This window comes from Heloderma suspectum, chromosome 3 (assembly GCF_057233095.1).
Source record: "Heloderma suspectum isolate Gila_16-S chromosome 3, 16-S_ref, whole genome shotgun sequence".
Taxonomy (NCBI): domain Eukaryota; kingdom Metazoa; phylum Chordata; class Lepidosauria; order Squamata; family Helodermatidae; genus Heloderma; species Heloderma suspectum.
This window is the reverse complement of record NC_139460.1, coordinates 277,010,703-277,038,098: the sequence shown is the minus strand read 5'-3', so window position 1 is coordinate 277,038,098 and position 27,396 is coordinate 277,010,703. Positions and strand designations below refer to the sequence as shown.

Sequence of the window (27,396 nt, the reverse complement as noted above, 5' to 3'; positions counted from 1 at the left end):
AGCTTTCCTCCCAAGGAGCAAGCGTCTTTTAATTTCATGGCTACAGTCACCGTCTGCGGTGATCTTGGAGCCCAAGAAAGTAAAATCTGTCACTGCTTCCATTTCTTCCCCTTCTATATGCCAGGAAGTGATGGGGCCAGATGCCATGATCTTCGTTTTTTTAATGTTGAGTTTCAAACCAGCTTTTGCACTCTCCTCTTTCACCCTCAACAAGAGGCTCTTGAGATCCTCTTCACTTTCTGCCATTAGGGTGGTATCGTCTGCATATCGGAGGTTGTTGATAATTCTCCCAGCAATCTTAATTCCAACCTCTGATTCACCCAACCCGGCATTTCTCATGATGTACTCTGCATATAAGTTAAATAAGCAGGGTGACAATATGCAGCCTTGTCGTACTCCTTTCCCAATTTTGAACCAATCGGTTGTTCCATGTCTGGTTCTTACTGTTGCTTCTTGACCTTCGTACAGGTTTCTCAGGAGACAGGTAAGGTGGTCTGGTACTCCCATCACTTTAAGAATTTGCCACAGTTTGTTGTGATCCACACAATCAAAGGCTTTAGCGTAGTCAGTGAAGCAGAAATAGACGTTTTTCTGGAATTCTCTTGCTTTCTCCATGATGCAGCGAATGTTGGCGATTTGATCTCTAGTTCCTCTGCCTCTTCGAAACCCAGCTTGTACTTCCGGTAGTTCTCGGTTCGCATACTGCTGAAGCCTAGCTTGTAGGATTTTGAGCATCACCTTGCTGGCATGTGAAATGAGCGCAATTGTGCGGTAGTTTGAACACTCTTTGGCGTTGCCCTTCTTTGGAATTGGAATGTAAACTGACCTTTTCCAGTCTTGTGGCCACTGTTGAGTGTTCCAGATTTGTTGGCATATTGAATGCAGCACTTTAACAGCATCATCTTTTAGGATTTTAAATAGCTCGGCTGGAATACTGTCATCTCCGCTAGCTTTGTTGTTACTAATGCTTCCTAAGGCCCACTTGACTTCACTCTCTAGGATGTCCGGCTCAATTTCAGTGACCGCACTATCATGGCTATCAGGGACATTCAGATCTTTCCTGTATAGTTCTTCTGTGTATTCTTGCCACCTCTTCTTAATCTCATCTGCTTCTGTTAGGTCCCTGCCTTCTTTGTCCTTGATCATGCCCGTCTTTGCACAAAACATTCCCTTGAGATCTCCAATTTTCTTGAAGAGATCTCTAGTCTTTCCCATTCTGTTGTTTTCCTCGATTTCTTTGCATTGTTCATTTAAGAAGGCCTTCTTGTCTCTCCTTGCTATTCTCTGGAACTCTGCATTCAGTTGGGTATATCTTCCCCTTTCTCCCTTGCTTTTCGCTTCCTTCTTTCGTGAGCTACTTGTAAAGCCTCATCAGACAGCCACTTGGCTTTCTTGCATTTCTTTTTCTTTGGGATGGATTTCGTTGCTGCCTCCTGAACAATGTTACGGACCTCCGTCCATAGTTCCTCAGGCACTCTGTCTATCAGGTCTAATCCCTGAAATCTATTCCTCACCTCCACTGTATATTCATCAGGGATATGATTTAGGTCATACCTGAACGGTTTAGTGGTTTTCCCGACGTTCTTCAATTTAAGCCGAAATTTTGCAAGAAGCAGCTCATGATCTGAGCCACAGTCAGCTCCAGGTCTTGTTTTTACTGACTGTATGGAGCTTCTCCATCTTTGGCTGCAAAGGACATAATCAATCTGATTTCTATATTGACCATCTGGTGACGTCCATGTGTAGAGTCGCCTCTTGTGCTGTTGGAAAAGAGTGTTTGCTATGATAAGCGTGTTCTCTTGGCAAAACTCTATTAGCTTTTGTCCTGCTTCATTTTGTACACCAAGGCCATGCCTGCCTGTTATCCCGGTGATTTCTTGACTTCCTACTTTAGCATTCCAATCCCCTATGATGAAGAGGACATCTTTTTTTGGTGTTAGTTTTAGAAGGTGTTGTAGGTCTTCATAGAACCCATCAACCTCAGCTTCTTCGGCCTCAGTGGTTGGGGCATAGACTTGAATTACTGTGATGTTGAATGGTTTGCCTTGGATTCGTACTGAGATCATTCTATCATTTTTAAGATTGTACCCCAGTACTGCTTTTCCCACCCTTTTGTTGACTATGAGTGCTACTCCATTTCTTCTAAGGGATTCTTGCCCACAATAGTAGATATGATGGTCACCTGAATTAAATTCGCCCATGCCTGTCCATTTTAGTTCGCTGATTCCCAAGATGTCGATGTTCAATCTTGCCATCTCATGTTTGACCACCTCCAGCTTACCTTGATTCATTGATCTGACATTCCAGGTTCCTAAACAATATTGTTCTTTACAGCATCGGATTTTCTTTTCACCACCAGACACATCCACAGCTGAGTGTCCTTTCAGCTTTGGCCCAGCCGCTTCACTCTTTCTGGCGCTACTTGGAAATACCCTCTGCTCTTCCCCAGTAGCATATTGGACACCTTCCGACCTGAGGGGCTCATCTTCCGGCGTCATATCTTTTAGCCTTGTGATACGTTCCATGGGGTTTTCTTGGCAAGAATACTGGAGTGGGTCGCCATTTCCTTCTCCAGTGGACCACATTTTGTCAGAACTCTCTGCCATGACCTGTCCATCTTGGGTGGCCCTGCACGGCATAGCTTATGGCTTCACTGAGTTACGCAAGCCCCTTCGCCACAACAAGGCAGTGATCCATGAAGGGGATCATGGATCATGGATCATGGATAGGATAGAAAGCATTAATGCAATGAGATGGAGAACTGTGGGACCTGAAGAGATGCACATCTGAAGATATTGGTATTTCAGCCATTAAGGATCAACAGTTCTTCTACAGGTGAAATAAAATATGAGTCAGTATTACACTAAAATAGATCATAAATCTCTCTCTTTCAGCTGACATGTGAAGGTGTTAGGCATGGATGAAAGAAGTGTCAGAAGCTCCCGAGGAAAGTAGGCTTTGCTCAATGTGACATGTTGCTGGCATTTAAACAATGAAGCAGGAAAGGAGCAAAGGAGAAGGTAACTTTAAAAGTATGGAAGACAATAAAACTATCTATGGAAACATGATTTTAATTCAATACTATGGATATCCTCTCATTGTTTTCCTGATACACTGCAAGATACATCATTTTTCTTACCAAGAATATCTGGATACATTATATACAAGCTGCCTTAGGATAATTTCTTTGACAGGTGAGTTATAAAGCTAGCTAGCTAGCTAGCTAGCTAGATGATAGATAGACTATATTTGGAGCAACTGGAAAAGCATTCAGCTGGTTAAAAAAATGCAGCAGGTTTTAAATGGAGACGGTGTTCTGAAGCAACTGACTACTCTTTTATATCAAAGTTACTGGCTGCTGGTCCATTTCCAGGCTCAATTCAAAGTGATGGTTATTGTCTTTAGCACCTGTATTGGCCCCAGGAGCATAGCCAAGTCATTTATAGTGTTAGAGGGGCCTAGAGATCCATAATACTTGCTTAAGTTCATTATTGGTGCAGTTCCCATGCTAGTAAGCCTCTGAGCATGTGCAGATGATTCAAAGGGCCGATAACAGCCTTCTCAGGGCATTCCTTGCTAATGAGGAGGAAGCCTTATCAGGCTGTGCCTGAGAAGCAGAGGTTGTTTACCTTAAAGCTGCAGGTGGCTATGCTTGAGAACCAAGTGCTGTTAGTTGATGCTGAGAATGAACGCTAGGGGTGTGTGCTGCTGAAACGCTGCCTATTGCTAACCTGTAGAGTATAAGACCCATTGTACCCAATGGCTCGGGGTTCAGAGAGGTTATCTGATCCAACCATTGGGTATGCCTGTGGGCTGTAAGTTACTCAATAAAGTCTCCTTGTAAGCAAACCTTTGAGTCTGATTTATCACTATCTTGGCACCTCTAACCTAAGAGTTCAATGTCCACTGCAGGGAAGACACAGCACCCTAAAAGACATACAATACAATCCTATGCCACATCCACTGACAAGTAAATCCCATCAAGTTCAATGGGACTTACTCCGAGGTAAGTGTCTATGGAAGGTTTAGGCAATGTGGTACCCATGGGCACCGATGCACCCTTTGACTCTTTTCTGGGTGCCTTCCAAGGTGCTCAACCCCTCCTACTTTTTTTTAATAACAAAATTTCTTACTGACAGCTGGGATGACTTCAAAGAAAAGAGAAGGCCTCTAGCTGCTCTCATCCTCTTTTCCTATGAATGCCTCTGGGCCACATGTAGGGCTCAGAGACATTCTTAGGAAATGAATATGGCAGTTGGCTGCAGGCTGAAGGTTTCATTTGCAGTGTGCTCATCTTGTTATGGTACCCAGGACCATTTTTCAAATTGCCAAATTTGCCCATGGGACCCAAAACGTTTGCCTACCCTTGGTCTTTAGGACTGCAGTATTACACCGGAATACTTGAAACATTGTATCCTCCCATATTATCCTGCCTATTCACTTAGATGAGTTGGAGAGGCCCTTGGCCTTTTGCATATCCTACTCCCATGTGAGGTGTAGCTGCTGGAAGCACTGAGAATTAGAGGTGTACGGATTACTCACCCCATTCCAGTCTGGGGTGTCCACGGTGGGGTGGAAGGTAATCCGTCCCTCCCCCCCCGGAATCCTCCCTGGCCGGCTTTGCTCCACAGCGAGTCTGCCATTTGCGTCCCTGCATTAGCTGTGATAGGCTACGTATATATTTACGTAGCCTATCACGGCAAAGAGCAGGGACACAAATGGCGCTCGCTACGCCATTTGCGTCCCTGCGTTAGCCGTGATAGGCTACGTATATATTTCCGTAGCCTATCACAGCAAAAGGCAGGGATGCAAATGGTGTAGCGGACGCTATTTGTGTCCCTGCTCTTTGCTGTGATAGGCTACGTAAATACTTACGTAGCCTATCACAGCTAACACAGGGATGCAAATGGTGGCCGTGGACTGGGGCAGCCATTCGCAGCCACAGACCAGGACAATGGATGGACCAGACAGCCAACAAAAAATTTCCATCCCAGGGAAATTTTGCGGGGTGACTGGGGGGATTGCCCCGTTCTGCCACGGACTCCGGGGGAGGGGGCGGATTCTAAAGAATCCGGCCTCATTAGAGTCCATGGCGGAATTCTCTAACATCCCTACTGAGAATGGCCTTTTCTGCTCCAGCACCCAAGCTGCAGAATGCCCTGCTGTAGGAGGCAGATTCATCTGGCTCCCTGCCTGGTGGTGTTCTGGCACCAGCTGAAAATGCTTTTATTCTGGAGGTCATTGGCCTGACTGGAGTTTAAATTTATTTTGTCTGGCTCTCTTATTGTTGATTTTCAGAGCCAGAGTCAAGGGTAGGCATGGCTGGGCACCTGCTGATGTCCATATCCCAGCAAGGGCCCACTGACAAAACACACACAAAAAAAACCTGGAGTTGCTTTTCCTCTTTACCACTGCAACCTGCCTGTTCACCTGCTTCTTACTCTGGCCCAGACAACAGTGATGGTGAGAAAGAGGAGCAGTAGATGCTGCCGTCCGTTTGCTCACTGGCTGTCATCCTGGCATGGAAGCAGATGACAGTAATGATGAGGAAAAGGAGGAGGAGCAATAGCAGCTGATGACAATGGCAGTGAGAAGATAGACTCAGTGATGGAGGGGTCCCATTGAGGGTGTCTTGCCGAGAGGCCCTCCAGAACCTGGAGCCAGAACTGTTGATCTTACATGCTGGTCTTGTTTGTGTTCTCTTAAATTGTTTTTAATTTTGATTTTCTTCTGTTGTTGTCGTTAGCCTTCTTGCTAAAACTGGATAGGCAGGATATAATAATTTTTAATAAATAAGTAGTAAATTAACCATACCTGGAAAGGAAGCACTATAGCCAGGTTCTAGTCCCCCCTCGGCCCTGGAAGCTCACAGGATGACTTTGGGCCAGTCACAGACTCTCAGCCCAACCTACCTCACTGGGTTGTTGTTGTGAGGATAAAATGGAGAGGAGGATAATGTAAACTGCCTTGGTTCCTTGCAAGAGGAAAAAAGGGCGGGATATAAATGCAATACACACACACACGGAGAGAAGACAGAAAACTCTATTGCGTTTCCAACTCTTTTGGGTGCAAAACTGTGTCCACAAGTTGACTTCAAAAGTAAGCTCGGGTTGATTATATATACCATGTCAAATGTGTTGCATACACCAGTCTTTACTTCCAAGTGAATGTATTTGGGATTGCTGTAAGAAGTGGTATTCCCAAAGTGATTAATCCAGATTAAATTCACTGAAGCTAACCTGAAGTCCAAAGTCTGTGCATGTTGACTGAAGATGCCTTCCAAAAAGCCAATTCATTTCAGGGTACATTGCATATGCAGGCCCATGAGGCCCCAAGACAATTTACCACCTTGATGTATAGGCTTCTCTCTGGCACAATTGATTAAAGTGCCTCTGACAAGAATACCCTTTGGCTCAAAGTAGGGTTTTCAATCTTACCATCCCGTTTTGATTTGATTTCAGAATTTGTGTGCTCTAACCTAATCATCAAGATTTGTTTTTAAGAACCATGATAAATCATTCCTACTTCCAATCCATCAATGCAATGAATGTGAACATGGGTTATTCTCTAATCCTTTTTAAACGCTGGAGGTTTCATATAAATCTTTTGGGGAGCCTTTTCGTAAATTGGATGGAAATCCAGAAAATGTGAAAAGAAAACACTTTCAGCTGTTTTCCCACTACCTATTCAAATACTCTGTTTTTACACAGAATAATCTCATTCACACAAATTGCCTGTGTGATGTCTAGTATGCATTGATCACCAGTCGTTTGAATACATTTGAGATTCACATTTGCAAAGCTACATAAGGTCCATCATAAATTTAAATAATGTGATGTTCTGCTTCATCAGAATTTGGACACCGAAACATCTACTTTTAACAGTGCAATCCTAAAAATGCCTACTTGGAAGTAAGTCCCATTGAGTTCAATGGGTCTTACTCCCAGATAGGTCAGTATAGGACTGTAACCTAAATGTTCTTCAGGAGGACAGTGTATTTTTAAGGGCTGGAAATTTAATTGAAGTTGGGTCCCATTGAAATCAAATTTGTCATCCCTTGATTTAATTCTTATTGAGTTCAATGGGAGTTAAGTTCATCCCTCGCAATGAGTTAAGACATTATGCATTTCTTTTTCTAATACATCTTTAAAATATATTGTCAGCAAACGAATGGGGTTGGACTCAATGCACTGAGCAGGGGGTTGGACTCGATGGCCTTGTAGGCCCCTTCCAACCCTACTATTCTATGATTCTATGGTTGATTCAAATGATGATCCCCATGATGGGGATGCTTTGACAAAAATTGTGATAGGTAACAATTCTAACTTTGATCTTTCTGCATCACTCAGCAACATCTGATGCCAAGGTGAGATCAGAATAATCATCTATACTAATAGTGAACTCAGGTGCTTAATTATAAATGCTATGCTGCCAAAATGGGCTACCGAAAAACAAAAGATAGCTATCAGCATGCTTGTGAGAACCCCAAGGTTTGCAAACATAGGGGGAAAAATATATAACAAAAAATCTAAGAGGGCAAAACAACAACACCAAAACCCAAAACAGCACCATGAAGACTGACCGTTAGGAATGCACTGATTTTACTCAATCTATTCTATCTGTGTTTTGCAGACTTTCATTCCATCATTCCATTCTATTTCATTGACAGAATTCAATTTTTTTTTAAGGGATGTAGGAGAATTTCATTCCACTTGCATTAATGTGCATTTGCGCTAATTCACACTTGTGCTAATGCGAATTAGGGCTAATGTGCATTAATACATGTGCAAATTTGCACAAATCCTTTCCCAAAAGTTAAAAAAAACTGGTCTGTAAGACTACAGTGATTTGGAAAACGCCTGTTGCAGATTTCTCTGACATCCCTACTGACCATGCTCAGTGTCAGAAATGAATTGTCCTGTCCCTTCACAGTCAACACAATAGACAAAGCTTCAGGCTAATATGAATTTATTTTGCTGGAGACTAGCCTCTCTACAAATGCAGATTCAAGAAAACTCTGACTGCCCCAGGCCTTAAACAACTAATCAACAATCTCTAAGCAGAGGAGTTGAACTAGAGCGTAGAGAAGTTGCCGGCAGTTTGGGTATGAATGTCATGTTGAGGCTTGCTTTTCAGTGATGACTCTCTTAGGGTGGTTCCTTCCTACGGTGGCTTCCAACAGTGGCTATCTGAGCGGAGTGTCTGAGCCCTGCCCCTAACTTTTCCTGCTTAGCTTTGCAATGTGCCCTAGCATCTCCCATGTCATGCCCCTCCTCCACCTCCTCCTCGGAAACTTGAGTTCCTACGGTGGAGGAAGGGGGCAGGGACTGAGCCTGGGCCATCTGTTTGTCAAGGCCTTTGGAGGAATCTCTCCTAGCATCTAGGTGCTCAAGGGAGGGTCTGTCCTCCATGCTTTGATCTAGCACTTCTAACTCTGACTCAGAATCAGAACTCAGACATCTGAAGGACTCATCCTTGACGCACAGTGGGCAAAGTTGGAGATAACAAAACAGAAAGTTGGGATGGGGGTAGGGGTATGGATTGGAATGGAGTGGAATGGAATGCACTATTCTGAATGCACTATCCTGAAATAAGGTATGGCTGGCTAGAACACTGAATAGAAGCACTCCACACTGTGATACCTTGTTGCAGGTCTCACTCGTGAGGACATAACAGCTAAAGCAGAAGTATATATGATGCAACCTCAGAAATGACCACAAGCAAAAGTGTAAGGCTTTGTCAAGTATTGTTTTAAATACTTCAAGAGGAATGGGTACACAAGAACATACGTATAGAAATCATACTTCCAAAAGGGGCTTCTCCAGCCGAAAGGATGTAATCCATCCTAACCTGTTCTACTAATACCATTAGCAGTAAAAATAGTTGTTCTTCCATTTGTCCTTCAGCATTTTATTGAAGTAGGTCATCAGAGCATGGTTCACACTTCAGAATTTATGCTTAATGAAGCATAAGCTGTATTAATAGCAGCTATTAAATCTACAGGGGTTAATAGGAATTTGGATTCAACATATCAAGTTAAACAGTAGTTCAACGAACTATGAGTGACAAATGCCTACTTGGTGATGCACTCCAGGGATTTCAATGCTACTCCTAATGCCTTTGCCCATGAACACAACCTGAATGGAACCAAGTATTTGTACAAGAAGTTCCCTTTAGAATAGAGCGGGGTCACTCCTAAATGTTGGTAAAAATAGCATTGGGGCATAATCCTATTCATGGTTATATAGGAAAAAGTCCTAGACCTTCCAGCCAGCCATGCGGGCAAATGCGGGGAATTGTAGGATTTTTTTTTTCTGCCTAAACATGCATAGGATTGCTCCCTTAGTTTACAAGGTCAAAAGCTTCTGTAGTAAGCAATGCAGAGAACAGAAAAGACAGCACAACTAATAAAGAGGAAATATTTTCTCTGATCCCCTTGAAGGCCTTGCAATTCCGCTGATGGAAAAATGCAAAAGAAGTCTGTTTTCCTCAGGAAGCTCAGGTTGCCTTGGTCCTGAGCACAGAAGATGAAAGCTTGTTCGCTGGTACTCTAACACTATATGTGCAAATCAAATTCAGATCAGTCAAGGAAAGGCAAAGCTTACATTAGTAACTACAGAGAATGTCCCCTGTGTGTCTTCGGGTTTTGCCCTTTATATTTCTGTTGAAAATTAGGCACCAAAACACACAAGAGCCTTCCATTCTAAGCATTCTAAGCCATGTTACTCACACATTTAGTAGCATGGAGAATCACTTAAGTTACTTTAATATCTGTCAGTCAGTATTGCTTATTATTTTGCTGTTGCAGAGGTTTGTCATTCTTGTTTGGTATGGAGTAGTTATTTAGTAGTGAAACTTTAAACAATGGCTCAAGCACAAGACCACAATACAACCCACAGTACAACCTCGTTCATGCAATTTGCTCAGGGCGTATTAAAATAGAGAAATAATCAGAAGTATGAGTAGAGATGATTATGCACTTGGTAAGGTAGCTTGGTAAGGTATTAACACAATCTTAGTGCAACAAGGAGAAGCATTTACAGAATGTTAATTTCAGAAATATTCTATAAAATGACAGTAATATCCTGGTCTGAATTCTGACAAAATAAGGGCTTGCTTTCTTATGCACTTTTACCACCAGAATGCCTTTTTAATAAACAGAAATACTATTCTCTCAGAGCTGATATGAGAGCCTTTAAGCCAAATGACCTATGACTTGTTTTAACAGTTATGTGAGATTTTGAGAAGGAAGCCTGTGACAAGGAAGAAGATTTGATGCTAATACGTGTTTCTGCCTGAGGGAATGAATCGACTGAATAAGGACATCTCCCAAAGTGGGTGGGGGCACACCACTGCTGGCAAGGGGTCCTCAACGCAATTGTCCAGACCCCATTCACACACATACAAAACACAGACTCCCCCGTCCTGAAAATGCTCCCTGACTGCAATTAGGCTTTTGAGAAGCCTCTGTTGGCACCAGTGGAGGACTGAGGGGTGATTTTTCAGAGGGGGATCACAGCATTGGGGAGAGGGGTTTAGCCCTACCTTACCCAGCAGTGCCCACCCTCCACAAATATCCCTCCCATCCTACAATTAGGCTTTTAAAAGCCACCATTGGCACCAATAGGGGCTTTAAAAAATTAAATGCAGCGTGGGTGGGTCAGGTGGGGGGGGAGAGGGAAAATTGTTAGTCTCTGATCAGCTGCTGATTGGGGAGAAAATAGTTTTTGGAAGGGGGCAGGGGATAGGGGTGTGGCCTGAGGATAGAGGTGGGGACCAGGGGAGAAGCTGGTGAGCCAGATGGGGCCCCCTTGTGGCTTGTATTCATTCCATAGGTTGAAGGTTCCCCATCCTTGGCTTATCATGCAAATTATGTACATTACATGGTAATTTTTAACTTTTTTATTGTTTTGTACGTTAGCACACTTAAATCCCAATGATCAAATCTTTTTTTTCTTCTCTTTCAAAGTATAGCACCCTTACCTCTGCAAGGTCTGCATTATATAAAACAATAATTGACAACAAAAGAACAGCCCTGGTTCAGTACAAAAGTCAATTTAGTCCAGATTCCCATTTCTCGCAGTGGCTGACCAGCAGCAAAATATGAAGGTTCTGTCATATCATAGTCCTATCAACAGGCATCAGGGGTAGGTTTTGTGGGGATCCTACAAAGACACTTGCCTGAGCAGGGGCTCCACTCCCACCCCCTGAAGTCCCCTGGCTCTTCTTTGTCACCACCTGTGTTTACCTCCTCTCTCTCTCTGAGCGAGTGGTGACAGGAGCAAGGAAAAGGACCAGCAGCTTTTCTTCTCCTTAATATCAGTTGTGTTGAGGATGATTGTGCTAACGCAGTGGTGAAGAAAAGGCACTCTGCATATGCTCAAAGGTACCATCTTATTTATTACTATTTCATATATTCTTGGACTGTTTCAAAGAAAGACTTGAGGACTATAACCAGCAAAGAGGCTACATGAAAGTGAGTAGTGTTTATTCCCATTATGTGCCATGTACAACTTCAAGGACTAGTTGATGACTTACAGGCAACTTTGTCTTTTACTAAATTCAGACTAAAAGATTTATATTAGGATCTCCATTATACAAAATCCAAACCCAGGGCAAAAAGGAGCGTGGGCAGACTATTTTGCCCGTTTTCCCTTCCACTCATGATACAGAGCATTGTCGTTCCATTACTGTGCATGTGCATGCAGGGGGTGGGGACTGGGGAGTGGAAAGAGAAAGGGGGCAGACCATAAAAAGGGAGGATATTTTCTTTTGTTCTTCTTCTTTTCATGCACACATGTTCCCTGTTCCACATATGCACAAATTGTAGTTTCATACCCACTCTCATATATTTTTTCTCTAACTCATATAAACACCCACATGATCTCTTCCCCCAGTCAGCCAGACACGCACAGGTATATACCCACACTGATGTTTATACCTTCTTTAAAACACACACACACATATGCACATACATACAAAAACAGGCCATGTTCTTAAAATAGAAGAGGACCATATTCCTTTGGTCTAGATTAAGGTATTTATGAACATAAATTTATTTTCCTACATGCAATGAGACTACCAATCCCATTTGGAGAAACAAAGATAACCAAACATTTTGTTTTATGTGAAATCCTAAGATCATATTTATTGGCCAATTCACAGAAAGTGCCAGAGTGATCACAAAAAAGAATTTTTTAAATACATATACAGGCCACATTTTTAAAACACAGGTTGGTTTTCCATAACCATTTGACAAATTATGTTGTTAAACCCAAAAACTTCTATAATCTAAAATTCAGAATTCAGCTGACAGGGTTTACACCATAAAGCTGAGGGTAGGGAGGGCAAGGAAATTAACCAGTTCAGGGTGCAATCCTATGCATGTTTAGCCAGAAAAAAGTCCTACAATTCCCAGCATGCCTGAGCCAATGTAAGTGGGCTGGGGGGTGGGATACTGGGAGTTGTGGGATTTTTTTTTTCTGTGCATAGGATTACATTCTTTTTCTCTCTACAGTACATTTTTTCAGTTTTGACTTCATTATGTGATCATTTCTAACTGTACAATGTCTTAAAGATTTTTTTAAAAAAAATAACAATAAGCAGATCTATACTATAGTCATATTGAAAAAGCATTCATATTCCCCTTCTGAATTGCATATACTCATTGAATTCCTTATCCTGCATATGTTATACAGATCCTCTCTTTTATAATTTCATTCCACTTGCAACAAGATGCTTCCAGATGTTGTTTGATTGCCTCTCATGTACAGCAATATATTTAAATGCGATGAATGAATTAATGCACAATAGAATGATTTTTAGATACATAAATGGGTTCAGAACAGCCACACAATAGATGTACGATTCCTTTGTTTCACATTTGTTTTGTCTATAACAGTGATCAGGACTTCTCAGTGATTAAATTGGCACAGAATATGGAACCTTCAGAAACTGAAAAGGGAACGTCAAAGGACAGAATTATTGCTAATCAGCACAAAGTAATGAGCCACTGTTGAAGCAAATCTTCCAAATTAAAACTTTAATGGGAAAAATGACTACATGCTGCATTTTCCAGTGTGGCAAACTAGCACTTTTACTGTCTAGTTAGTATGAAATACAGTGAAATGATTTTGTTCCAATTACCGCATAGGAAACTCTTCTGTTTCAAAGTGCAGGCTTGTGCAAAATCTTGGCAGCTGATGGCTCAATGGTAATGTCTACAAGGGTATAATAGGCTGGATCCAGGGGTGCCCTTTTGCAAGAAGAAGGCCTCTTCTGCATGCAGAATGGCTTTTTTCTGACTTGGTGCAAGATCTTTCAATGAGAGCAGAGAACCAAATCCAGAAGTGTGCTTCTGTTCGCACAACACATTGTGCAATCTCTTACACTAGATCAGATCTTGCACAATATGTTAAGACATGTGTAACATCTGTTGCACAACATGACACAACATGTTTTGCAAGCTTTTGCACAACAGCTCACAGAAGACTACCACTGCCTGAATTTCTTCTACTAGACTAACTCTGAAACCAACCCATAGTCTCCCATCCAAATATTGGCTAGACCCATCTGCTTAGTTTCAAGATGGTTGCTGTGTCACATGCCCACGGAACCCTTCTCCCACTCACTTGATTAGGGATTCTGGTTTTTTTCTCTTCATTTTCATTATGCTTCTAGAGCTATACAAATAATGGAAAGCCAGCATTTCCCCCCTGCCCTTCAAATAACTTTATCATACTATTTTTAAGTCCATATGCTATCTTGAGGGAACACCACCTGCTGACATTAAGGAACCTTAAAACTGTAATAACAAGATACAAAAAATTTCTGTTTAATGAGGTTGTGGGTTCAGCTGTCAGCCTGTGATCCATTACTGAATTGTATAAGGGAACAATCCTATGGCCACTGGACAGCAACTAGATGGCCATAGGATATGTCATTTTCTGGGAAACAACCTCAGATCCCATGCTCCAAGGTCAGTTCCCGGAGAACCAACCTCCCCCCACTTCCACGCTGCCTTGGAGGCAGCACCGAGGATAGTCCTGTCCTCCACGCTCACAAGTGGAGTGCGGAGCGGCCAGAAAGGGACGTGGCTGGGGGCGTTCCAGGGCAGGGACAGTGTAATTTCCTGTACGACACATCCTCTGTGTCATACAGCGGCCTCCTTCCCTGCTCCGTGCTCCCATGACTAAACAGCCGCAATTGCCTGTCTAGCCAAAAATGCAGGGCAGGAGGAGTGCAGAGGGAATCCCCTCCGTGCTTCTCCTGCTCTGCTTTGGATACGCGGTCACCTCAGAGGCAGCCACCTATCTCGAAAGGATTGTGCCCTTAGCCACTTTTGAGCAGTGCATATATATTGTAAAAGTAAGATACACACACACACACACACACACACTCATTTAAATCAAAGTACCTGCATTTCTTGCCATATCCTTCCAACCATTTCCCCTTCATTTTCCTACTTCCTCCTTTTACTTTATGTTATCTTCTTAATATTAGACTGTTTTTTGACAGGAACCCTGTCTATTTTTCTTCTTCTTATATGATGCATGAAGATGATGATGATGATGATGATGATGATGCAGCAGATGCAGCAGCCTTGGCCCCATTAATGTCAATACAGTTTATCTGTAAGCACTTCTTAGGCAATTTGCAGATCACAAATTGATGACTACTAACAATGGGTACCAACCAGCTTGGAATAGACTATGGAAGGTGGAGAGCAAAGTCATCCTACAGCAAACTGACTCCAGGATCTGGGCATGCAGTGCTGCAAGAATGGCCATGCAACCAGCAGGTGTAGCATGTCTGTGCTGCCTCCTCTCCAGTGTGTCATGGCTAAGCTAGGCACATGGCCGCAGAGCAGGTCTTGATGCACATATCCCAGAAATTGCATCCAAATATCTGGTCCCAAACCAGCCATCATATGGAGATTTTCTTTGGCAGAAAATGCTATGACTGTTATGGGCATACCAGAAGGGTGCTGTGTTAGGAATAGTTGCACTCCTTACTGGATGCGACTAACACACCAGACAGTGTCCCGGAGGCTAGGAAAGAGGTAATTAGAGCAGGAGTACAGGGCTGTTGCCAAGTTCTGCTATCATATACTGGCTGCTGGATCCAGGTTGGCCAATGTGGACTAGTCTACAGTACCCAAGGATGAGGTTTCATCAATATACAGTCCATGGGACGAGCTTTCACACGCGCGTGCGCACCCCCCCCCCCCCAGAATGGGTGTTCCTTCCCCCATCAGCTATACCTGGTAAAGACTCAAATACATGTCCTGGATCTTGTACAAAATAACAAGGTCATCCTTATCCTTCATAATTTTCATCTTTCTGGGATGCTATGCAACATCACAACCAATATAACATAAGTTACCCATACCTAATAAGTGCTATACATGTTTATAAATAAATGGGGCAATAATAATGAGTGAGGACTGGATGGATTGAAAAAACTGAAATGAAGATTTATCTAAGGAATAGGAAAGAGAAGAGCAATATATATATATATATATATATATATATATATATACACACACACACACACACACACATATACATATACACACACACACACTTATGTGAAAAGTTTAAATCAGTATAAGAAATTGTTACTATGTAACACTACATAGGGAAGCAGATATTAGGGCAAGTGGAATGGAAGTAGTTTATTGAAAGTTAAACTGAATATAAAAACAACTTCTTTATGATGAATTCTGGTCAGTTAAATATTCCATTTGAGGCAGTGAAAGCTTAATCCTGAGATAGAAACAAGCCCTATAAATTATATTCCTATGTTCATCACTAAAACAGTGATAGACTAGAGAGATGAATTACAGGTTTTGTGCATATGGAAGAACTCACCATTAATTGATCTATCATTCATTGTTAGATAAATTACCACTTACAAACCATACTGATTCTGAGTACAAAATGGGGGTACAAAGTGTTAATGGGTAATCCATGTTAAATCATCATGAGTATGTGACTTAAGATCTGAGACAGCCTCTCTTCATTTTGGCATGACTTTATTGTCAAAAATCCAAATGTCACCAATAGTCCATAATCCAGTTACTCCAGTGTAGCTCTATCAAAATGAAGAACAGTTTATTGGCTAAGTAAGACATGTTACTGTTGTAGTCAGACATTGCTTTATGAATGGCTGTTATTCTGTGAAGTAGAATATATCTATCTACCTGTTTTCATAGTTAAACGAGCTACCAGTGAGACTGCACAGTCTTAGATTCATTGCATCATCATTTCAAAAATGAGTTAATAAATTAAATGTGAGATGGAAACACAATGACCTCTGTTTTGGAAAAAGAAAAGAAAAGTGGCACATCAATAATTCCTAGTGAAGTGGAATCAAAAGCATTTTGGGACACAGAGAAAAAAATATAGGTTCTCCCTCTCCCCACAAGCTGATTCCAGTTCAGAATCAAAAATCTGAAACAATGAATGAATGAATGAATGAATGAATGCTTGAAACCCAGGGTCATCTGCACATATTCAAGAACTATGTGGTCCAGAAAATAAAACCTTTCAAAAGACTCCATACAACTGTCATACAACCTTCTGAAATTTCGGACAGCAACCCTGAAACTGGAACATCCCTCTGTCTACTGCTCTCATAGTAAAGTATCCAGTAATATTATCTATTAACATCTATGAAACATTAGTCCATTTGTATATCCATAATTGATATGGCCATAATTTGTACACATAAACTACTCCACAGAGCAGACAAGTACCAATATACAACATCTTTTATCTTTGCTGGAGTATTATTAGAATACTCTGAATACATTGCCATCAACAACTTAACACTTCCCCTTTTAGTTCATTGCCAAGACAATAACTTTTATATTGTTAACAATTACACATCAAACAGAAATGGTTGTACTATTAGCTCAGAGCACCCTTGATATTTACATTTCACAGTTTCCACAGAACTGTTAATTGCAGATGCCAGCACCATGAAAGTGCCATTAAAAAACCACTTTTTTCACCACATGCCACCTACCCCTTCAGTGGTGTCACAACCACTGTTAGTAACTAACATGATTTGGGGATAAGACCATCTAAGGGCGCAATCCTATGGAGATAGGCGTCTGCCTCCGAACTTGGAGGCAACTGCCTATCCAATGCATGGCAGGAGAAGCACGGAGGGGATTGTTCCCTCCGCGCCTCTCCTGCCCTGCTTTTGCGGCTAGACAGCCGATTGCGGCTAACTACAGGAAGGTGGAGTGGGGGAGGAGGCTGCCAGACAACACATAGGATGTGTCGTACTGGCATTTCCACCTTCCCCGCCCCGGAACACCCCCCAGAAAGCCCCGTTTTGGCCACTCCACACTCCTCTTTCGAGCGTGGAGCACGGGGCTGTTCCGTGCTGCCTGCAAGGCAGCATGGAACAGGGGAAGCCATTTCTTCAGGAACCAACCTCAGAGCGTGGGCTCCGAGGTCAGTTCCTGGAAAACCACATATCCTATGGCCATCTGGCCACTGACTAGTGGCCATACGATTGCTCCTTCCAAGCATAATCTCTTTTACAGTAATCTGATTATAGAATTCCTCCAAACTATTCACTCTGGACTTGATCCAGTGGATCCAGCCTAAGTCATCCAAATCTTCATAACTGTATTTAATGCATCCTAGATTTGAAATGAACCAATTGATGAAGGTTATGCAACAACCTAAAACTCACTTTACCTGTCATGGAATTAGCAAGTGCTGATAGTGTTCCCAGTATGGTACTTAGCTTGATCATATACTGTGGCATACACACACAGTGTATGCATAGGGGGGAAATAGGTGTAAGGTTTTACACACTGCAGGAAACAGCGAACATGATATTATAGTGATATGTACGCAATATTTCAGTAACATGTGCTTCATCCAATCATCTTTCAGTGGATTACCTTGTAGTTTTAGGCTCTCTTATTTGCCACCTGCTCTCTCACATCACTGAAATTTCCATATACATATTTTCTCTTTACAGCGCTGTCCAATTAATCTTGGGCCTTGTTTTATTCTTCAAAAATCAAAAAGTTACTGCCAAAATACCAATGTTTAGTGTTTAGTTTATGTGAACCTGTCTGACCTTTTAAGATCTTCGCAGGCTATTCAGAATGTGGGTGGGTATTGATCATAAAGATGACTTTCTCTAATAGCACACCATTTGTGGAACAACTCCCCATACATACTTGCATCATCCATGTCCATTAGCATCACTGATGTCGATTAGGTGGTAAGATTAAAACTGTTTCAATTTGTCTAGGGAGCAATCCTATGTCTCCTAGATAGCGTCTAGGGGACATAGGATTTTTCAGTTTCAGGGTTCCAATGTCAGAACCAGGGCTCCGACCTTGGAGACCAGAAATCACGCGCCCCATCCCCTCCTCTGCCCCTCGAAGCCAGTGCGGTTCTCTCCGCGCCAGCTACATCTCCGTGGGAGAGGACAGATGATGCTTCTATTACTAATGCCCTAGTTGTTATGTTTCTATTTAATGTCATAGTTTAATTTTATTATAGTGTTCTCATTTGATTATTATTGTTAGCCAATAAGATGGTAGAAAGACAGCATATAAATATGTAAAATCCAATACGAATAAATGAAGCCATTGAGCATTTGAAGTGATATGGTGAAAATACTTCGTTAACGGTATTTGAAATGCTGGGTCAATGAGCTGAAGAGCCTGATCCTCACACGTGATGGTGTTACAGTAGTGTGTGGACAGGGCTGAAAGGGCACAGTTTTTTAGTCTGCAGTTTTTTATCTTAGAAAATATTTGCTTGGGTCCAGACTTTGCACCCCATACATGGAAGGGCTCCTTCCATCTGCAGAGGATTTTTGATCCTACTGGTGGAGCAAGGGAGGAGGTGTTTTCTGTTGATCCCCCTCCCCCTGCAGCCCACTATGCACCCCCCCCCCAAATCTGCTCCAGAGGGCTAGGGAACTGTGGGGGAGGTGGCACCATGAGCTGTAGAAGGAAGGGGGAAATCAGCAGAAATTGCTTCTTAGAGGTCCTGTGCTCAGGTGATTCTCTCACTAGTGAAAATAGGCTGGATGCCCATTGTGATTAGTGCTGTTGACTTAAAAGTCATAGAACTTGTCAATAATTTTTTACACAAGAGGAATAGAATTTTTACATTTGAAAATGTTAACAGAAAAGTACCCTTCCTGTTCTTCACAACAAACTACCACTCCAGGACACTCCGGTAAGGAATATAAACAGTGAAGTAATTCTACTGTGACTAGTGCTGTCAATGCTTAAGGGCAAAACAAGGAGGAATATAAAGTCCTGGTTTGTGGGGTGAAGCCATTCTTGTATCCTAATGCAGCCTTCCAGAACCTGGTGCCATCCAGATGTTTTGGATTTCGACTCCCATCAGCCTCAGCCAGCATGGCCAAAGGTCAGGAATGCTGGGAGTTGTCATTTAAAACATCTGGGGGGCACACCAGTTGAGGAAGTCTGTCCTAACGGGACATATTCAGGAGTAAGTGGCATTTCTTAAAATAAAGAATATGGAGCAATCCCAACTGCACAGTGCATAGTCCTTAATAACTGTGAGTTCTCTGCATGACTACACCTTAACAGCTGAGTAGTAATTGATGTGAAGTCTTTTCACTCTGTATTGATATAAGTAAGTGCTCAAAGAAACGATGACTAAACTTACCCACAGAGCCTCTCACTTGAGCTGGCTGGCAGCACCAAATAGCAGCCAGAATGCTTACAATGCCAAGACAAAATTTAATAAAGAGCAGGGTACCCAGAACTCACTGATACAAAATAAGGAAAATTATTAAACACACAAAAATGAAACAAAAATGATGGTTTCCTTTTGGGCAAGATCAATCAGAATATTTAGCATTTCTTGGTTCTTTTTTATTTTCTTTAGTAATTCTGAAGTGTATTTGATCTTGTTAAATATCTTAGGTAGAAAATCCAATTAAAGTGGACAAAAGAACAGCATTAGGATTTGATTTTATAATCAATATATGTATATTTCTGACTTTTTCACAGAAAGAAAGCACAGCAAATCTTTCTAATTCATGCTGAAATAGACAAAAGAATTAATACGTATTCATCTGCTTCCTTGCATACTCTTCAAGAATAATTCTTTAACTATATGAAGGGATTATTTTGCTTTGTTTTAAAGAAAAGCTGGTACATGAACCTGCTCAATGAAAACTGGTACATGATTATGCTTGAAAATCTTAGTTTTCCCAGTCATTCTTTTCAGAAGACAAAGTACCTTCTGAGACACATTCACAAAAACCACACAATTATTTTTTCCTGTAGTTATTTTAAAAAGGAAATTCTTTGTTTATGTGGGTATATCAAGAGCTAGTTCAAAGTGAGTCTGTTTTTCACGTCTGCCCTCCAGGCTGAACCATACGCCCGCGCGCCCACACGCTCATACACACACATCTATTATATCTATACTGAGATAGATAGAGATATAGATATAATGCAAAAAATCAAATCCATTATGGGTTTGGATGCAGTATCCTTTGATGCGATAGGAAGATTTCCAAAGGCCATTGGATATGCACATTGACATTAAGGGTGCAATCCTGTGGTTTGTGCTCTCAAGTATCCAGTGCCCTGGCCCCTGCCGAGCTGCGGCCAGCAGGGCAGGAGGAGCGATAGAGGCAATTTTTGCCTCTCCATCCTCCCTTTTGTACATTTTCCTCTTGATAGGCCTCTGAGTCCATCTAGAAGAAGATCACTGCTGGGGGCAGAACTGGGGCTGGGGAGGATACAGGATTTCTCATATCCTGATCTCTTCTCTCCCCTCCTTCCCTGTCCACTGCAACACCCCGTTTCAGACCTGTCTGAGGTCCTCCGAGGCCACTTCTGTGACCTTGGAATGCAGGCACTGAAATTCTTTCTGTGGCAGTTGTGAGGTCGAGGAGGTGGAGGGAGGGATCAGATTCCAGAGTCTCCCTCCCAAGGTCATGGCATCACATACGGCCTCAGAGGGGGGACTCCAATGAATCCTATGGTCCCTGGGATGCTCTCCAGGGACCACAGGATTGCACTCCAATAAATTTAGCATTTCACCCTAAATTGGGAGTTTTGTGGATGAAGTGTCAAATACGAACAGTAGAAAAACACAAACACATTTGCAATTGGTATTTTGCTATTCTTTTCAATCACCTTATTTTACTCAACCATTTTTTTTACTTTTAATTAAAATCTATGTCAAATGAAATAACAATTGTGTATACATTTTGTATAAAGCATCTTGAGCTATATAGTTTTCTTTCCAAAAGCAAAGCCATGTGTGCTCCTCTTACACAAAGGAACGTAGCTGATTGATTCAGATATGGTGGACATTGTAGCTTCTGAATCCACCTTAAGGGTGCAGTCCTATGGCTAGATGGCCATAGGATTTTTCCGATATTTATTTATTTATTTATTTATTTATTTCATTTTTATACCACCCAATAGCTGAAGCTCTCTGGGCAGTTCACAAAAATTAAAACCAACAAGCACAGTAAAACAATATAAAATATAAAAACATTAAAACCACAATATAACAATACAACCAGAATAAAAACAGCGTAAAACCTAGCAGCAATGCAAAGATTTAAAATACAGATTTTAAAACAGCAGAGCTAAAAGTCTAGAACGCTAAAATGCTAAAATGCCTGGGAAAATAAAAAGGTCTTCACCTGGTGCCGGAAGGAATACAATGTAGGTGCCAGTCGAACCTCACTAGGGAGCTCATTCCACAGCCAGGGTGCCACCACAAAAAAGGCCCTCCTCCTAGTAGCCACCTGCCTCACTTCCTTTGGCAGGGGCTCATGGAGGAGGGCTGCTGAGGATGGTTTTCAGTTTCCAGAAAACCACCTCCCTGCCCCCTCCCCCGCTGCCTCATAGGCGGTGTGGATTGTCCTGGGCTCTGCGCTTGGAAGAGCAATGCAGAGAAGGAGGAAAGGGCGTGTTCCCGGGGGCTGGGATGGTGGAAGCATTGTTACGACACTTCCTCTACATCTCCCCCCACCCCAGTCCAAACCACTCCAGGTAGACAGCTGGAATCAGTCATCTAGCCGGTAATGCAGGGTGGCCGAAGCACAGAGGAGAAGATCTCCTCTGCGCTCCGCCCACCCTGCATTGGATAGATGGACGCCTATCCCTGTAGGATTGCCCCCTTAGTCAGTCATTTTCTTTCTTTCATACAGTGTCCTCCACTCAGTTAATAGGTTGAGACAGTACCTTTTCCATTACACTGCACAACCTACTTTCCTACTTCCCAAGAAATTTTCCTACACTGGCCAGTTAGGGTGAATTTATATATTACCAGACTGGTGTGGTTACTGCTCCCTGCGGTTGGCTTCAACACTGCTTTGCTAAGGTTTAGATCACATGGGATGAGCCAGTCTCATGTGATGTTCCATAGTAGTGTTCACAGTCTCAAGAGAGCTGAAATGTGGGTGTGGGGGGCTTTCCGCATCCCATGTGAGAGCCAGCACAGTGTGGTAAGTATTGAATGTGGACTGGGGAGAGCCAGGTTCAAACACAGCCAGGAAGCAGCTCACTGGATCACCTTGGATATCTCTTAAAAAGTAAAAGGTAAAGGTGTCCCCAACCAGTCGTGTCCAACTCTAGGGTGTGGTGCTCATCTCCATTTCTAAGCCGAAGAGTCAGCGCTGTCCGAAGACGCTTCCGTGGTCGTGTGGCTGGCATGAGTGAACACCGAGGTGCACGGAATGCTGTTACCCTTCCCACCAAAGCGGTGCCTATTTATCTACTTGCAATTCCTTGCTTTTGAACTGCTAGGTTGGCAGGAGCTGGGACTGAAGACGGGAACTCACTCCGTCACGCGGCACTCGGGTCTCGAACTGCTGTCCTGCCGACCTTCCGGTCTGCAGTTCAGCGTCTTAACCACTAAGCCACCGTGGCCCCTTTGATATCTCTTAGCCTAGTTTATTTCACAGGGTTGTTGTGAGGATGGAGGGGGGAAGCGTATCTATACCACATTATCTCCTTAAAGGCAGGGTGAGATTAAAAGATGTAATAAATACATAAATAAATGCAATAGTTAAATTCTGTGCAGAAGTGACAACCACACAACTCTGCTAACTCATTAACCAGGCCTTAGAGCACCAACAAGTTCCTTGCTCCTCCTGGCTACTAACCATTCATGGCAAAAGATACCAGAGATCCTTTAAGTCAATATTTGTATGTGGTCAGTCAGTGCCACAGTTTAATAGACCACAGCAAAGAGAGACCAAATAAATAAATAAATACATGTGTGCTCATATACCCAATTACCTGGGAGTAATACCCATTGAACTCAATGGGACTTAATGTCCTTGTAGAGATGCATTAGGATTATGCTATCAATATCCCTGATCCTTTCCCCATTAACCAAGTCATCCTAAAAAAGCCTGGTGAAGGTAAAGCAAATGCTAGATACCAAACGGCTATAATCAACGAAGAAGCATAATTCTGAAATACATCATAAATTAGGATAGCCTAATATTTTGATTTAAATTCTACCATCATTAAAATTTGATCATACTAAAATATCACTATTGCCACTGTGGTAACTTTGAAGGATTGATCATTGCAACGTTCCGACTGCCAGATTCCTCAGGCTCATAAAACAAGCAGGCTTCCTTCTACTGTGTTACTGACAGAGGAAAAAATATCTAGTTATACTTCATGTGACACATTTCAAATGGCTGCGACACCTTTATTCCTGTCCAAGGAATATTTGCCATCTGTTGCTGGTGCAGAAGTATCTGAGCAAGGAAGCAGAAAAACAGCACACAGAACACTGGAGGGGAAGAAAAAGCAACTCACAAAGGCAGAGCAAACATTAATCACAAAAACTGGGATGTTAATCATGTGGCAGACATCAAGATTTACTGCACTTGGTTCCTTTCCCTCAAGCTAGACTGCTGAAATTGGCTACATGAAAATTAAACTGTGCTATGAGCATTATATTGTCATTTTCAATGAACAGATAACAAGTCATGTACATATATAATTAATCTCATCAGTAACTACATGCAGGCCCAGTTCAGACAATCATATCTCAGCTTGATAAGCTGATTTATGAATGAGCCTTTTGCCGGTGCATGCAGTCCCTTTGCCCTTCCCTTTGCAGCGCGAGCAATCAAATCAGGAAGCCTCTAATTAACCATTGTTTCCCATTTCATCTGGACCAGGAAACTATGGTTACTAGTTTCAGAACTAGCCAGGATATAAAACCATGGCTGGTTAGTTTAATATTCTAGCTTGTTCTAAAGCTGCCGGCTGCTAACCATCATTTCCCAGTTTAGATGAAACAGGAACCTATGGTTAGCTGAGATTTTCTGATTTGATTGCTTGTGCTGTAAAGGAACGAAGGGGCTGTGTGCATGGTAGGGGTTAGAATTCACCAAAAACACACATTTCTTCATATTCTGGATATAAAGAACTTATTTTTTTTAATGGATGTGAGAGAAACCAAACCTAAGAGATTCATTCAACCAGGCCCAGCAATTTGAGTGCCTACCTCAAAGTCTGGATTTGAATCCCAGTGTATTCAACCATGTCTTTGGTACTGACTTAAGGTTGCCACCTTTTTTTTTTCTGTTAGAGTCCTCATCTTTAACAGCTGTATGGCAAGCAGGTACCACATGGTTCTCTCCATGTATGTACTGGATTTGACTGGTGAAAATGAATGAGAATTTCAGTTCAGTTTGTTTTTGACAAATATTAACCAAAATTCATACATTTCTTCATATTCTACATGGAAATAACTTAAGATTTAAACAATTAAAATGCAGGAAATAGCAAAACTGACAGATTCATCCATCCCTAGTGGGCAAAAAACTTGTTCATATCTTGGCTTATTAAGCTTAATTAAACAAACCGTGAAACAAAATGAAATGAAAGCATTTTGTTGCATGCGATCTTATGAACTTCTGTGGTGATGATTCTTGTAATCAGTTAATGCAGCCCTTCCTGATAGCAAGTGTAGACGCCTCATCATTAGAATCACCTATGGCATTAGAATTCATTTGGCATTTGAATAAATATAAGATTAAATATGTTCATGAAACAACATATTGCATATCTGTGTGTAATTTAACATTACTAGGATCTGGGGGGGTGGGGCAGTAATTTACTTTGACTTCTGTTCTCAAATCCTATTCTCTAACCATTCAAAAGTGTTACAGATACATTTTTCAATTCATGTTGATACTTGGAAGTACCTTTAATTAAATTATTATTACAGTTCTGAAGCTAACACTACAAAATCCTCATTGTTCCCTAACAGGACCGGGTCTACTTGGAAACAGCTGTGCCAACAGGCCTTAAACCTTGGGCTCCCAGGACCGAGTTGAGATCCACAAACATGAAGCTACAGACCTACATTAATTAATACAGCTAAATCTGCAGCCATTAAACATGGACATTAGCAAACAGCCTTAACTATGGAAGCTGCACTAGTCAAGCCTCTGTTCTTCTGTCTATAAACCTATTTTCCCCACACCTTTGTTCTGAGCACCAAAATGGACACCTTGCCTGCAGTTGCCATGAAACTTCCTGCTGCAAGCCCGGATCTTTCTTTTGTTCCTAAATCCTGCAATGTTTGAACTGGACGAGATAAATTTCAGCTTGTTATTTTCCCTCAACGTGTTATTTTCCCTCAAAGTCATCATCTAGATGACTTCCTTGCTTGTATCTGTTAGTCAGCCAGCCCGCTGAAATATCAACATCTGACAACTGCATACATAATCAAAGCTTTTGTGTGCATTGACACCTGCACTTAGTATGCCTGATGCCTTCTATGACACATATCCAGAAGAGACATTTCTGCTAATACAAAGATTTCAGAACACCCAAAACAAGACTATGACAGCAATTTCTCCCACCTTTGCTGGTGGTTGGGATGGCACTTTGCACCTAGCCCCTGAGGAGAACCAAGAGAAGTGAGCGGATTGCCAAACAAATAAATAAAAAAAATAGTGTGTTGGGTGCAGAGGGATGGAGTGGAACAGTTCAAACCCACCACTTCCCAAGTATGCAGTGTAGGTTTCACTGGTTGCCGATTTTTCAGTTATGTAGGAATTTTTACCCTGGTGTCTTGGAGTTGCTATGTGACAGTGGTGTTGGTGTTTCACCTATACTATAATGACCTGATAGTGAGGGGACTTACAGGATGGTGTAGTACAGGTTGGCAGGTTCAAGGGAAGAAAAAATAAAATTAACCATTTGGGGAGCACCCCGAAGCATCTGTTAAGATGAAGACAGGCTTCCTCAAAACTTCCCCTTTCAAAGCTGCAAGACTAGAAGGGAGTGAGCTTGATTCACCCATACAAAGCCATGAGAATGCAGGTGGGCCCTGTGAGGTTCTTGAGGGGTCATAAATAGGTGAAAGACTGGCCACTGGCCCTGAGTCAGGGAGTTTACCCCAAAAGGGATGAGGTAGAATAAGGAAAGCTCCTCTGCTTCAGTCTGATAGGGCACCTAAACTGGAGAGAGGGAGTTATTTCTATTAGACTGTTTGCCTTTTGCAGATCCCTTATAGTAAAATAAAGTTGTTGCTCATTAAACCTCTCAAAACTGTGTGTTTTCTGTTATGTGAGTATGGGTTGAATCTGCTTCTATGCATGATCAGGCCAAACATCATCCTCATAGTAAAGGAAAAATTGCAACTGTAGACATAGTAAGCATATGCCCAAAGCCACTCTGGAACCTTGATTCAGGAGTTTATATTATTTTACAGTGTGCAAAAGCCTCATTCTCTCTCTCTCTCTCTCTTTCTAGAATACATAACACACCTGTGTGACATAGGCAGTTTCAGTAGAGAAAAGTTGGGATTCACAGGAAGAACTGGAGTAGCTTGGGTCAACCAGAGGATTTTCCTGAATAAAAAAGCTGTGTGCCTCTGAGAAACGGTGCATGGATGAAGTTCACTTTCTTCAATCTAGGACCCAGTCACACATAATTAACAGTTTAGATCTCAGTCAAGATCTTTCTTATGAATATGAAAATGGAAATATACAGAAGTTAAACTAAATCAATGATAGACTCTCTGTCTTGTGTGTGGGGAGGCAGACTTCTTGCAAACTGTTCCCAACCCTTGCTGACAAATTCTAGATGAGAATAATAGTTTCTCACTATATGAAATTTATCGCCTGAATCATTTACATGGACAAACCATGTAAACTATTTGGATGAGAAAGTAAAAGGAAGTGTTCTAGTGAGAGTTTAGAGAGTGTATAGAACACAGTTTTACAAAACCACCTTGGAGGAAGCATGGAATTTTACATCACTGTGATCATTCATGTAGAACCTGGACATATTTACAGTTAGAAAACAAAGCAACTCACCTTTGTTCTTTCATAATGAACCAGCATAACCTGAAGAAATTTATT

General features: G+C 41.9%; 1 long non-coding RNA gene across 1 annotated transcript in view; it reads left to right on the top strand.

Annotated features, from left to right (window-relative positions):
• LOC146351325 (uncharacterized) overlaps window positions 1–26,577 on the top strand; it is a 31,673-nt gene extending 5,096 nt beyond the window's left edge. The window contains exons 2-3 of the long non-coding RNA XR_014788893.1: window positions 2,895–3,020; window positions 25,293–26,577. This is a non-coding gene — a long non-coding RNA (uncharacterized LOC146351325). The remainder of the gene's footprint in view (window positions 1–2,894; window positions 3,021–25,292) is intronic.
• Window positions 26,578–27,396: the final 819 nt, after the last annotated feature.